Source organism: Gallus gallus, chromosome 1, assembly GCF_016699485.2.
Source record: "Gallus gallus isolate bGalGal1 chromosome 1, bGalGal1.mat.broiler.GRCg7b, whole genome shotgun sequence".
NCBI lineage: Eukaryota > Metazoa > Chordata > Aves > Galliformes > Phasianidae > Gallus > Gallus gallus.
The window spans coordinates 147,261,477-147,275,005 of NC_052532.1; positions in this window are offsets into that span (position 1 = coordinate 147,261,477).

Genomic DNA, 13,529 nt, shown 5'->3' on the forward strand with positions numbered 1-13,529 from the left:
TTTCCGGTAGAAAAGTACAGGCTGATATATGCATTAAAGCTGTGAATGTAAGGTTTATAGTTTTTAAATTACAATTTCCGAGCAATGTGTTTAAAAGTATGTGATATGTTCTCTGAAAAAGATCAAAGGGCTTAATATATTTTGTAAATTACAGCTATAATGATTCCATTTGCAAAAGATGTAATTTGCTGGTCCATTTTCATAATGAATTGGAGCCTAACAAATCACAAAACCTTATACATTCAGCAAAAATACAGGCCATCTTAAACTTCAGTTGGAATATGCATTACAATAATACTTGAGATTTTATTGGAGACTAGATTTCCTTTTCATTTCTTGTCACACTCACCTTGCCAGCTTTTTCTGGTTATTTTATCTTTCGTTACAGAAGCAAGAGATTTTAGGAATGTCAGTGAATGGAGTAAAGGAGGAGGTTGCTGTGGTGCACTCATTCCTGCACACACAAATGTGCACGGAAAAGAAAGGCCACATTCTTGGGTAAAGGTAGAGAAGAGGCCATTTGTGAGGATTAAAGAAAAAGACACTTCAGGTGGAGTTCTATCATGTTGTTTTCTTTGCACTAGTAAAAGAAAGATGTCAGCACCTCCTTGACGTGGAGTGGACATGGGGATAATAAACAGATGATGATTGTATAGAATATAATACATATTTCCATGGATTTGCAGAGAGAATAGACAAGGTAGTGAAAAAGAAATAAGCTGAGAATGACTGAATATACAGAGTAGAGTCCGGAATGATCTGAGCAACCAGTTACAGAAATATCATAGATTTTCTCTGTAATTTTATCCTGTTCTATTCTTTGCATTAGCACCCACATTGGGCCATTGTCAGAGAAGGAAAAGCCTGCTTGGTCTGCCCTTTGCCAAAAGTCCTTTGTAGTTTCCTCTGCAGCAACAACAAAATTGTGAGCCTTAAAAATATATCAGTTCCAAGGCAGATAAAACACAATACACAAACTGTGGGAACCTAGAAGATAAAGGTGTGTGTATGGCTTGTTCCCAGGTGATATTTTATGACCATATGAATCCATGGGCATGTAACGTCACCAGGCAGGTGGCCAGATGCCTTTGGAAGGCCATTTGCCTAATTTGGGAAGTTGGAGATAATTGAAGAAGAACATTTCTGTTATTGGCAATGTCTTCAGATGACTTATTTGCAAAGACAACAAGCCTATGCTCCACCTTCCTTAGAACAGAGAAGGTAAATGAGTCACTCTCAGCCTCAAATATTTGAAGATGAGTTTTTCTGTGGAGTCAGAATATCAAGTCAAATATCAATTCCTTTAGAAGAAACAAAAGAAATATGAAAGACATTTTTTTCCATGCTATTTGTGGTTCCAATGGAAGTTTAGTATGCAAAGATAGTTACATACATAGGAGGTCAATTTTAAACCAATTCTTACTGTTCTGTTCTCAACTTGGAATTCACTACAGCTGTTTTCAGTAGTGATGAGACCAGATGACTTTCTGAGGTCTTCTCTAGCCTAAATCTTTCTACAATTCTATGACATCAATGTTATATGCTGATTTTTGAGTGAAAAATAGGGTCATGCTACGAAAAAAATTATGATCTCTGAAAAATTTGGAGCTGAGTTCCATCTCTCTGTAGATCTTTAGGATAGATTGCTATAGGAGTCATAGTCATATCTCAGTAGGCTGCAACAAGTCCTTTCTTACCGTTTTTTAAAATATAACAGCATATCTGGCTTGAGAAGAAAGAAACTTGGATGTGCTTCTTTGAGGCTGAGCAGAATAGCAGCTCCGTGATGCCTAGCCCTAAAATGCAGTTTCATGGATTCTTTCTTTCCTGGACATAAGAAGGAAGCATTAGTACATCTCCTTTCTATGTTTCTTTATTTAGAACATTCTTCTGTCTAGATAAAATGGCCTCCTGCTACGTGCTTTCAAGCTAAAACATATAAATCTTATGAAAACAAATATTTACAAAATCTACATCCAATAAAGCTCACAATTCTTAGAGTACATTTGAAAATCTTCTTAGAAGTCATACATATCTTACAGACAATCTAAGAGAACCTTAGTATCCTGCACACAGTATACTGTGCAGATCCACTTGGAGAACTGGTTTCCTTCTCTCCCAGGAAAGAGCTACAGGAACAGCCTCTTGAAGTTTTTCCTATACCATGCACTATGCCATACCATTTAAAAATACATGGTATTATGGTAATATATTGGTAATGGTAATAAATACCATGTATTTTTAAATACAAAGTTTAAAAAACACAGCTACTCTTGCAAAAATGTGAGTTAAAAAAATAGTAACAATAAAAGTACTATACTACTCTGATCTGGGTAGAATTATGGCAATTGATTTCTTCACCAATGCTATCTCAGCTTGTTTCATACCAGATGCAGGGAGATTGCAAATGTTTAAAAGGATACACTAAGTGTTGTATAGCCAGTCTAGTCATGTACAGTAGATTGCACTTAGACACACATAGTCTACCCACGCGCAGAGTCCCCTTGTCTGGATTTCAGGTTAGATTAACTGGAGTCTCATGACTCTAGCTGTTGAAGAATTCTAGATAAATAGCCAAAAACTCAACTCAGATCATTGATAACATGCAAAAACAAACTGCGAAAAAATAGATAGCAACACTAAAAAAAAAAAAACCCTGATATTTATAGGATAGAGTAATGCTGTTAAATATATACCAGAATAGAGTAAATTATAAGAAGAAATAAGTGAAGGCAAAAACATGAAAAAAAAAAAAAAAAAAAAGAAGAAGGACTCCTGCTATTGCTAGAGTTTGCACATCCCTTTTTCTAAGAAATCCATGCATTCTTTCAGATTATTTAAGATTAATGTTGCCAATTAGTCCAAAAGTTAGCCTTTGGTTTTGGTAGGGTGGGACAGACTTATCCTGAATATTGAGTGCTATAGACCAAGGGCTTCAAGGAGACCCTGAAGCCCTATTTGCCTGTGTCATAGTGATTTCTTGCTGTATATTTACTCCAAGATTTTATCTTAAAGGTTTTAGCTCAAAACTTCATACAGTCTTGTCAGAAAAGTTTGGGGCAAAGCTTTGCTGCTTCATATCTGTAATCTACAAGTTTGAACACCACTTGAATACTAAGCCTCACACATACTGGAAAAACACAAGGATTGAGCACAAAGATGCAAAACAGAAGAGACTCAATAATTTAAGTCTTTAACGCAGGGGACATGTAAGGCACATGCAAATAGTTAGCTGAAGAGCACATTTCCATACCCCATATGCAATCCTTGCGTCACATGATCATCTCATTTTTGTCAGTTTGTAATGAAGTTACACTGGCATTTTGAAATGCAGTGTGAATATTGGAGTGAAAGAGAGCAGTATGAATACTGTACAGTATATATTTTCTGCTGTGGTGGGAAGAAAAGATTTCAGTCACTGCCTCCATTGTCATCTTGAATTCATCCCTTTAATACCTTTGCTGAGCTTCTAGAAATATGTTTACATGCTCACATAAAAGTGCTAGATCATCTGAATCTGAAAGCTACATCTTATTTCATATTCTCCAGAGTACACATGGAAATAAAACTAATAAGATGAGAAAGAAATCCAATTCCCACATTCAGAGACAGTTTAAGCTTTTTGAACATTGAAATAGGATATTGTTTTAAAGTCAATTAATAGCAAGATGTTGAACTGCAAATAGGCACGTAAGTATTTTTAGAGAAGTCATACTCATCCCAGAATTTTATGCTCAAGTTGTTAGCTTAAATTTATCAATGACAAGTTGTTTTTGTAAAAGAATGACTAGTATGAATTTATGGGAGAGTATACTTATTTATCATATTTTTATACCATTTAATCAAAAAATCAAGGAGAAAGTATTGGATCTTTTCACTGACCATCAAAAGTAATATTACCCTGCCTTTATTGAAAGGAGATTTGAATGATAAGCTTCTTTCTTAAAAATGATGGTGTAGGTTTAGAGTTTGCAAACACATATTCTATATGATACATACAGACTTTGGATTATGACCTTTCTTCTTATAGAGAAAGATTTATTACTAAATTTATGGCTAATAAAGACATGTTCTTTTTCTTTCCCTGCAAATCCTTGACAACTATATGCAACGACTGCAAAAAGAAACAAGTTATAACTGAAAAAAAAAATCTCATTAGTAATCTTAATGCTTTTTTTTTTTTTTTTTAACTTAAAAAAATAATCTGAGGGGAAAAGAAAATGTTGGCCTTTAGTTACCATAAGGGAATTAGACTGTGGGTCTATAAAAATATTATGTGCTGTAACATTCAGAGTAACAATTTATTAATCGGAAAGAAAAAGATTTCATCTTTTACTTAAATGAAAATATTTGATCACTTTCTATAAATACTTCATTTAGTAACATGAAAGGTTAATTTACACTAAATGATAATAAGGAATGATGGAAACTTCAAATTAGTGTGCATGAATGATTTGTCTGCAAAAATTACAGTAAGCAACAGAGAAATAGAAAAAAGATATCTAAATACATCAAACACATGAAAGTAAGTTGTAAGAATATTTGAAAGTAAAGCTTCAAGTGTTTGTTTTTTCTTTCTGCTTTGCTTTGTTTTTTTTCTGGGCAGTATTTACTAATAGTTGTCCACTCAGTCCTGCCACAGTTAGAAGTAAAGAAGATGACAGTCTGAAGCCTCGACTCATCATAAGCACCAGATTTTATCAATAGGCTTTTAATCCTTTAATCCTCATCTGTATTTCTTCAGTGTATCTGCAATTTTGTCATATAATTTATATTCTATAATGTTATTATTAAGCTTCTATATTTATTGCAGATTTAATTAGAAGTGACTGGTATTAATGAGAATTTCTCTTGACAGTGATCACTGAAAATATATTCCAAATGGAAGGTAGTCATCAGACCTGCACCAGGGATGAATTCATGCAGGTAAGTTTAGCTGCAGGTGAGATGTTCTGAATCTAGCAAATCTTGAGCAAAGTATTAGCTCCTGATATTTATTTTCAAAAGGGAACCAGAATATTTAAGCTTAAGAAGGGAAGATGATGTTCAAAAATTCTCTAAATAGAAAGACAATGACCTCAGCTTATATGATTGTTAACAAAACACTAGTGACTTATTCAATGACCCCAAATATTTCTGCTTTATCTTACCTGCTTAGTCACTAAATATATCTTGATCTCCAAATGGGCAAATCTAGGATGTTCATGATTGCAATTGCTGAGCAAAGCTAGACACTTTCCGGCAAGAGTTCCCTTGGAATATTAAGCTGAAATCTGTTTCAACCAGTTGAATTCATCAGTATCTGTTATCCCATTTTCTAATTTGGGAATAAAAATACTGTGCATATTATATATGGAAACGAGATCTCTCCCATGGGCTACCATTCATCATATCAGTGTTTCTCCTTTCTCATTTTCTCATCTATGTTATTTTGTGAATAGTCTGCCATAAAGCACAAGAGTACAGAGTACACCTGTGTGAACTTCATCCGTATCGACTTAAAGAAAGTTAGCTAGGAAGAAAAACCTTCAACAAAACTGATTGGTTTGAGTACAGCCAAGACACTATTCCTCAGAAGAGAATATGCTCTGTAGAGAATATGGAATGAAACACTGACAGAGCAATAACAATATTCATTTTATCATTACAACTGAAAATAAGTAGGATATTTACAACAAATGATCAAAATCTTGGATAACAGGAGGAAAATAGGAAAAAGAATATTTATTCTGCAACAACAATACTAAACACGATGAATAAATCACTTTCTTTACCAGGGCTTTGTAGAAAACAAGGAAGGAAAAAGTAGATGTTCTCTTGATTCAACTTCTGGCATCCTTGCAATAAAAGTGTTCCTCTAACACATTCGTTGCTAGAATATGTTTTTATCACCTCAGTCTCTCTGTGAACTCCAAAGCAAAAATATTCTGTGGGTGGTAGAATAAAGCATAATTCTCCAGATGCTGAAAAAAGATAGAGCTTTACTTACAAATATTTACCTATTTAAAAAAGGCCAATAAAGATATGTTAAGGTTTAATCATCTCAATTTTATTACTTATCTGAGTTGATTTAACACTTGAATTCCAACTTCTGAAACATTACCAACACAGGAAAAAGTCTCAAAGATTACATCCCACCTCCGTGATATGGTATGTAAATTTCACAGTGGTATCAGTCTTCTACCATTTTTCAAATGACTTTGAAGTCTTCTCTGAGAGAAACAGGATAAAAAAAAAGGAAAATCATTCCTTATCTCCATTTAATCAAACAATAAACACATGCTTTGTTATGTATCCTATCCCTGCCTGGCAGGGGGGTTGGAGATTCATGATACTTGATGTCCCTTCCAACCCAGCCCATCCTGTGATTCTGTGATTCTGTATCTACTTTTATTGAGTGGAAAAAGAAACAAACCTTAAGATTTTATGAGACAATATGCATTAAAAAAAAATAGAAGGATAATCAAAGTGTGCTAATGCAACCATTAAGGTTTCTCAATAAAACGAATAGACTTTATCAGAATTGCAAGACTCCAGTATTCAAGCACTGTTATCAACTTTTGTGTTTTATAACCTTGTCAGGTAATTTACAGCAATGCTTGATCCGGTCATTAAAAACTTAGCTTATGCAATGAAGCTTGGATAGGATTTACCAAGAGTTGTTAGTAGGTCTTACTAAATTTTACCTGGCAATAGAGACATTTTTACTGTGAAGGTGATCAAACACTGGGACAGACTTCCTAGAAGAGTGATTGATGCCTCAGGCTGGTTGGTGTTCAAGAGGCATTTGGATAACGCCCTTAACAGCGTTTGTGGGTGTTTTTGTCAGCCCTGAAGTTGTCAGGCAGCAGTACTCCTTGATATTTGTAGGCTCCTTCCAAAAGAACCATTTTAATTCTAATTATAAATTAGTTTTTTGATTTAGATAAGACATACAGCTCAACCAGATTTTCTGCATTTATTTGTTCAATTGCTGAATGTAACTTCCACCAGTTTGGGCTATTATCAACAGCTAGCACAAAACACCTGCTGAAAAGCATCTGCAAAGCCCAGAAACATATGTACTCAAGAGGAAGTCATGGAAAACAAGAGAGTGTTTGATAACAGTTTGGTTTTCCATGCAGGATTGAATCCTTCAGATCAGTAGAGAAAATGGCTTCATATTCATTTCATGCACTTAAGGAAAAAGTTTTTTTTACCTTATCAGTAGTGACATGTAAAATAACAGCCTTATTCCCTTTAAGCTCACAGAAATCAAAGTCAGAGTAATGAAGATGTGCCACCTGACGCTATGGAGGACAGGTAGGTTCTTTAGTTTTATAGTAGGTTCTTCATCTTTTAGGAGGTAAGCTCCTTAGCAGAATGTGTACCAGCCACTGGGTTGTGATTATAATTTACAGATTTATTATTATGTAAAAAAGAAATTATCAGTCAGCATTGCTTATAATCTACAATTTCTAGCACTTATCTTATAGTTGTCCAGAATTTCTAGAATTCTCAGTTATACAGGCTTTTTAGTCACCTTGACTGACTCTTTGCCAATTAGGTTGATTTCTTATCAATCAGTGCACAATGTAATCATAACCTAGACTCAGACTCTACTTAGAAGAACATAGGTGACACACTCATTCCTCAGTGGAAGAAGATGCCAGTAGAGGGGTCTCCAGCCACTGAGAGAATCATGGGCAGTCCAAAAGCTGTTACTGTCTAAGTCACTTGCTAGTATCTGGTTTTATAGACAGTGATCCTGTGCTGTTATGCTACTCTGTTCCAGGACAGGTGTCGCTATCTCCCGGCAGCCCAGCACATCATTACTGATAATGCTGATGGCCTTAACAACCCAAACAACAGGTGTTCCCCATACATTTTGGATAAGCCAGCACACAGATCTTGGTAACAGTAATTATCTTCACTCTGACTATGGATGTCCCCACACCTTGGGGACAGAAATAGGGAGAGAGAAGTGGATATGCCTGTACATTAACAGTCTACTTAAAGATATTACAAATATTTGCTTTATTGTTGGCTATGCTAACCATACTGCCAGAGATCAGGATCAAGGAGTATCAGTCACATAATTGTATAGAGCTAGATATTTTTTTGATAGAATCTTCCTTCCTCCCTTTTCCTTCCTTCCTTGATATCCTCTTCCTCTCCCCCATATTCCATATTCCTGAATGGAATTACATTTGAACAGTGAAAATTAACAGAGCAGAAGGAACCATGGCATAGACTTTTCATCAGTAGATTCTTATTCTTAAATATCCACTGCACTCTCTCTGTCACCATAGTGAGTGGATAAAGAGCCCCTGAAAGGATAAATCTGCTAGGTCTTGTGAATTATAAATTCTAAATCAGATACTGGGAAAAGGAAAGCCACAGTACTTGCTTATTAGGCATGGAGTACATGACTTCCTTTGCATGTTTCTTAAGTAAATTTTATTGGATTAAACCCGTAAATAAATACTGTTTTTAGATCTAGTGGTGGTTAAAATTCGGAAAACTAACAACTTGAATATGATCTCCCAATAGATAAATATATATAACAATAAAATAGCCACCAGAGGACTTCAGTGATTAAGAGATGAAATAAGAATAGACTAAACTAAACTGACTAAACTAGTCTAGAACAGTTCAATTGGGAAGGACATTCAAAAATATCTAGTCCAACTTAATTAATGAGGGCAATGTCTAACTGCCTCTTGAAAACTGACAGGCATAGGACATAAACTGACTCTAGGAAGCCTGTTCCAGTATCTAACCACCCTCACAGTAAAGAAACTTTTCCTAATGTCCAGTCTGAAAGTCCTTTGGCATGGCCTTGTGCCATTCCATGTGCCTTGTCATCTGTGACAAGAGAGAGGAATCTGGCATCTCCCTCTTCTTCCCCTCCTCAGGAATTGGTATATCAGAAAGGGGTGAGGGAATAGCACTTGTGTGCGGTGTTGTGAAAACTCTTACTGGAATATCATATGCCGTTCTGATATTCACCTATCACAGGATACTTAGGGAATCATTAAAGGCATGGGAGATGACATTAAAAAAAAATCTCATAGTAAGAAATTTAAGAAGTCCTATTTCTTCAGTTAATCCAAAAGGAAGTCAAGAGAGAGCTGGAAAATAGTCTAGGTATACTCATAAGGGAATAGATTTCAAACTGCACAAAGAGACAAATGCAATACAAGGTGCAATACAAGCTAACTGAAGTGGGACATATTTGATAGAAAGAGTATAGATTTTTTTGTTATGAAGACATTTAATACATGAAAGTTGACACTTCCAAAGGTGGTGTTCAGTTCCTTATCACCTGAAAATCTTTAGATCAGGTGTATATGCTTAAAAGTATGATAGAAGTTATAGACACAGAGTGCTGTTACGCCTTCTGAAGCTGTGGGGTGGAATGCTGCTATCTAAACATTTATCCTATTTTTAAGCATTCATGTACCTGTAACTGAGCTGGAGCAGAAACTAAATCAAACTAGTAGTCCTTTTCATGTGAATAACATTTAATTAATCATATACATTTGATTTATCAGATTGAATATAAACCCATTCTCTCTCCCACCTGACAGTGAAGTCTTCCGATGTACCGCAAGTAAGTCAGTGGTAGAGAGGGTGACTGGAAACATGCTTACAGCAGCAGAAAGCTCTGAACATTATTTGGGTACCCATTCAACCCAGCATGATATAAAGTGATTGTTATGCAAAGTACAGTTCAACATCCTTCCACATATTTTTTGCCTAGAAGACAGAGAAAGGCTTATTCCTGGAGGTGTACCACTTTCTACTGTGTATTAAGAGAGGTAGTTTTGTTGTTTGTTCGATTTTGTCATATTGTGTGTATTTTAGAAAGTTTGGAAAGACTGTGCTAGATATGGCTTTTTGTATATTTAAATCCTTCTGAACTGTCAGTTTTCCTTCCTCATGAGAATGCAATCATATAGCTCAGTTTACCTCAAAGTGGAGAGTAGCAGGTCAGTTCAGGGAGTTTTCATTACATCCACCTTGTCAACTCGCATCCTCTTTCCACTCTGTAGGTCACCAGCACTACTTGTCCTTGATATTTCAAATCAATTTACTTCACATTCATGCAATTTGTTATCCTTGACTGTATTTTGAGGTTGTAAAGACTGTTAGTTGTTGACAGAAAATGCATTGTTTCTTTGGTTAAAAAGACTAGGGGGATTTAAAAGATGTTACCAGAATACTTTGAAATGCTTCCTTTACTAACAGTTCAGAGGTGATTTTCTAAACAGGGAGATATAATATCATTCCAAAAAAAATTGAAAAAAAATGATCTGACCTTGATAAAAATAGGTGCAAAGTTGAAAATTAGTTTAATTAACAAAACATTAGTATTAGCTGATACAGACATTACTGTGCTGACCATTTGCTTTTTTCACTAATGAAGATGTAGTATGAAGGCAGTATACCACACAGCAAAGTAGTACAGTATAATTTCATAATTTTCTCCAAAACCTTTCAGCAAAATCGCTTATCTTTAAATGCAATTCCATTCTGCATTCACACGACATTATAACAGCACATACACTTTGAGGTTACCAGTGACCTACCTGCATAATGAAAATCCTCTAAAAACACACAGCCTGTAGTAATACCAAGGCCATTATTTTTCTGTGGGACATGTAGGAAATATGGATACACAGAGCTATGTTTTTAATGCTTGTAAGTGTGCATATACATTATTAAATTAGTATTAAATCACCACATTATACCAAGTAAAGCTATCATAAATCAAGTGCCCCATTGATTTTGCTCCAAAGCTTAACACTCATTCTGGCTTCCAGATTTGCAGCCACCTCAGCACATATCAAGTTGCAAGATATAACTTGTCAAAAATAGTTGACATGATCTCTGCCTAATTTCCAAGCAGATGAAAATGTACGAGTCCATGCATTGTATACATGGAATCATCACATTGAAGTCAGTAAATAAGGCACTACCATGTACCCAGTACTTTTATAAGACTAGAAGATATTCATAAAATGATCAATATTTCTTGTCTTTGTCTCTTAAAAGAGTTTTAATGTATACTTTTGAAAAGATCACTCATGCCTTATTTTTCATGGTCTAAGCAGCCTTTAAGTTTTATGCAACTCATCTGAATCCCAGTTTTTCAAACCTTTTCTTACTTACTTTACTTACTTATTTTTTCTTCCTTTAAATAAATAAAACAAAACTTTAGGCAGTATGAAATATGAAATTAAGATTGTCATTATGGCTTTATCAGTCTTTGATCCTTCAAGGAGCATTTCAAAGCATTTTCAATGGTTTTCTGATCACATTCTTCACGTTTAATGCCTGAGAATTTTAGTATCTTTAAATCTTATCATCATCGTCTTTATAAGTACTGCTAAGGGGCAGTCATGAATATACTGTTCACTTTCAGAAGCAGAGTCCAATTTGCCAGCATAACGTATACACATTCTTGTGAGTATTTGCAAGCCCATTGACATAAAGAAAGACAAGCTTATAGAAATGTCTGACAGGACTGTCAGAGAGAATTTTTGACAACAGTTTGAAAGTCTGGCCTTCTTTGGTTACTGTGCTGTTCTTCAGAAAACTGAAGGTTCTAAGTGAGACAAAACTATCTGAAAAGAAACTAAGAAACAATTTTGTAGAAGCATTATAACTCACATTCAAAAAGAAAAAAAAAATAGCAAGATCCATGACTGTAATATCTGTAGTTCCTTCAGAGTTAGGAAAAATTTTGTTGCTGTTAGATTGCTTAAATAACATTGTTTAACAATTCTGATAAATGTAGGGTTCTTTCATTTGGGTCTTTATTTTATGAGATCATAATGTAGACAAATAAAAATTTAAACTTCTAATGAATTAAAACATGACAAAAACTATTGTTCAAAGGAACAATCTTATTGAAAACTAACCTTGTTCTGTCCTATTGATATTGGAGAATATTTTTTCATCTTCATATTTTCGGAAAGTTTTGGCTTCAAAAGCTGAGACTCTTTTCACATAGTGCTGAAGTTTCATAGAAGCACTTAAAAGCAAAAAACAAAATGGACAGACCAATATGCAATCTGAGATAACATTTTAGAGATACGTACTTAGACAACCTATAAATGCTAAAATATATCTGCTTCATGAAGATGAATTGTTTATAAATCAATTCAATTGTAATAACATCTCAAAATCCTTGCTGCACATTTATTAAAAAAAAAAAGAAAACTGCATTTATTCTAAAACAAAACAATTTTAGTTGTTTTCATTCAGCATTAAATGAAATGAGAAATATATATATATATAATTTTTACTGAGAAAACCAAAAAACAGTTTACTGATAAACAGCAGCCACATAAATTCCAGAATACCATGTGGAATAAATACTAACTAGAAGATGGTTGGTTTGCAATATAATTGCCAAAAACTGATAATTTCTCTATCAACTCCTACCTCTGTGTGTCGATCCTACTGAAATACTGCAAAAGGCCTACTTATTCAAGGACCTGGTCCTGCAAAAACTAATTTTCTCACTATCCTTCTGAAAAAAATGACATCAAAAGGAAAGAGTCTGGGGAAGACCAGAGGACGGTGGAATGGTTGGAGCAGAGCAGAGGGGAAGGGGGAAGGGAATAGATAGAAAAATGCAATATTTCTGAACCACCAACAAAGACTAAACTACTACAGCACTGCATGATGTATTGGACAGACTCCATAGAAAAATAAAGAAAATATTAGGAAGTATAATCTGCAACTTGAAGAAATCCATGCAATCAAATACATTTGACATTCTAAGGAAAAAATCAAAGACTCATGCTTAATTAACCAGAAAGCCACATGAACTAGCTGGGACAAACAAGCACTGTGTCTAAAGAAATAATCCACCTTTAAGGAAAGATAAGATAGCCATGAAGACTGGAATATAAAGCTTTGCTCTGTTTTTCATGACTTTTGAAACCCTTGTTCTTATTGGTGTTAGCAAAGTTTCCTCATTAGCCAAGTCTCATCAGTGCAGGCTTGGAACATCATGGTAACCATGAGAATATTCTACAAGAGATGGTGTACATGATCTGATCAAAAAGTAAGGGCATTTGGAGACTTCTCCTAGTAGGCAAAAACAGGAAACTCAACACCAAGGAATCAGTAGTTGTTGGCACCACAAATAGCAAAGTTTTCAGATGGTCTTATGCAACTCTTCCACCTCTACACTGTGATAAAACATGATGATTCATGATGCCCATGAAAAGCACCAAAAGTCAGGAAAATTTACTTATTCAGCCACAGTAATTCTATTATACTAATAAAGGGATGAGAAATCCTATAAATCCACAAGACAATGAAATCTGTGTATGACATAGGAAAAGAATGAACCCATGGATAATAGAAGAATTACAGAATCACAGGGTGTTTGAATTTGGAAGGGACCTTTGGAGGATATTAGTTCCTCCTGCTCAAGCACAGCCACCCATGGCAGGATGCCTAGGACCATGTCCAGGCAGTTATGGAAGATCTCTATAGCCTCTCTGGCAACCTGTGCCGGTGCTCCA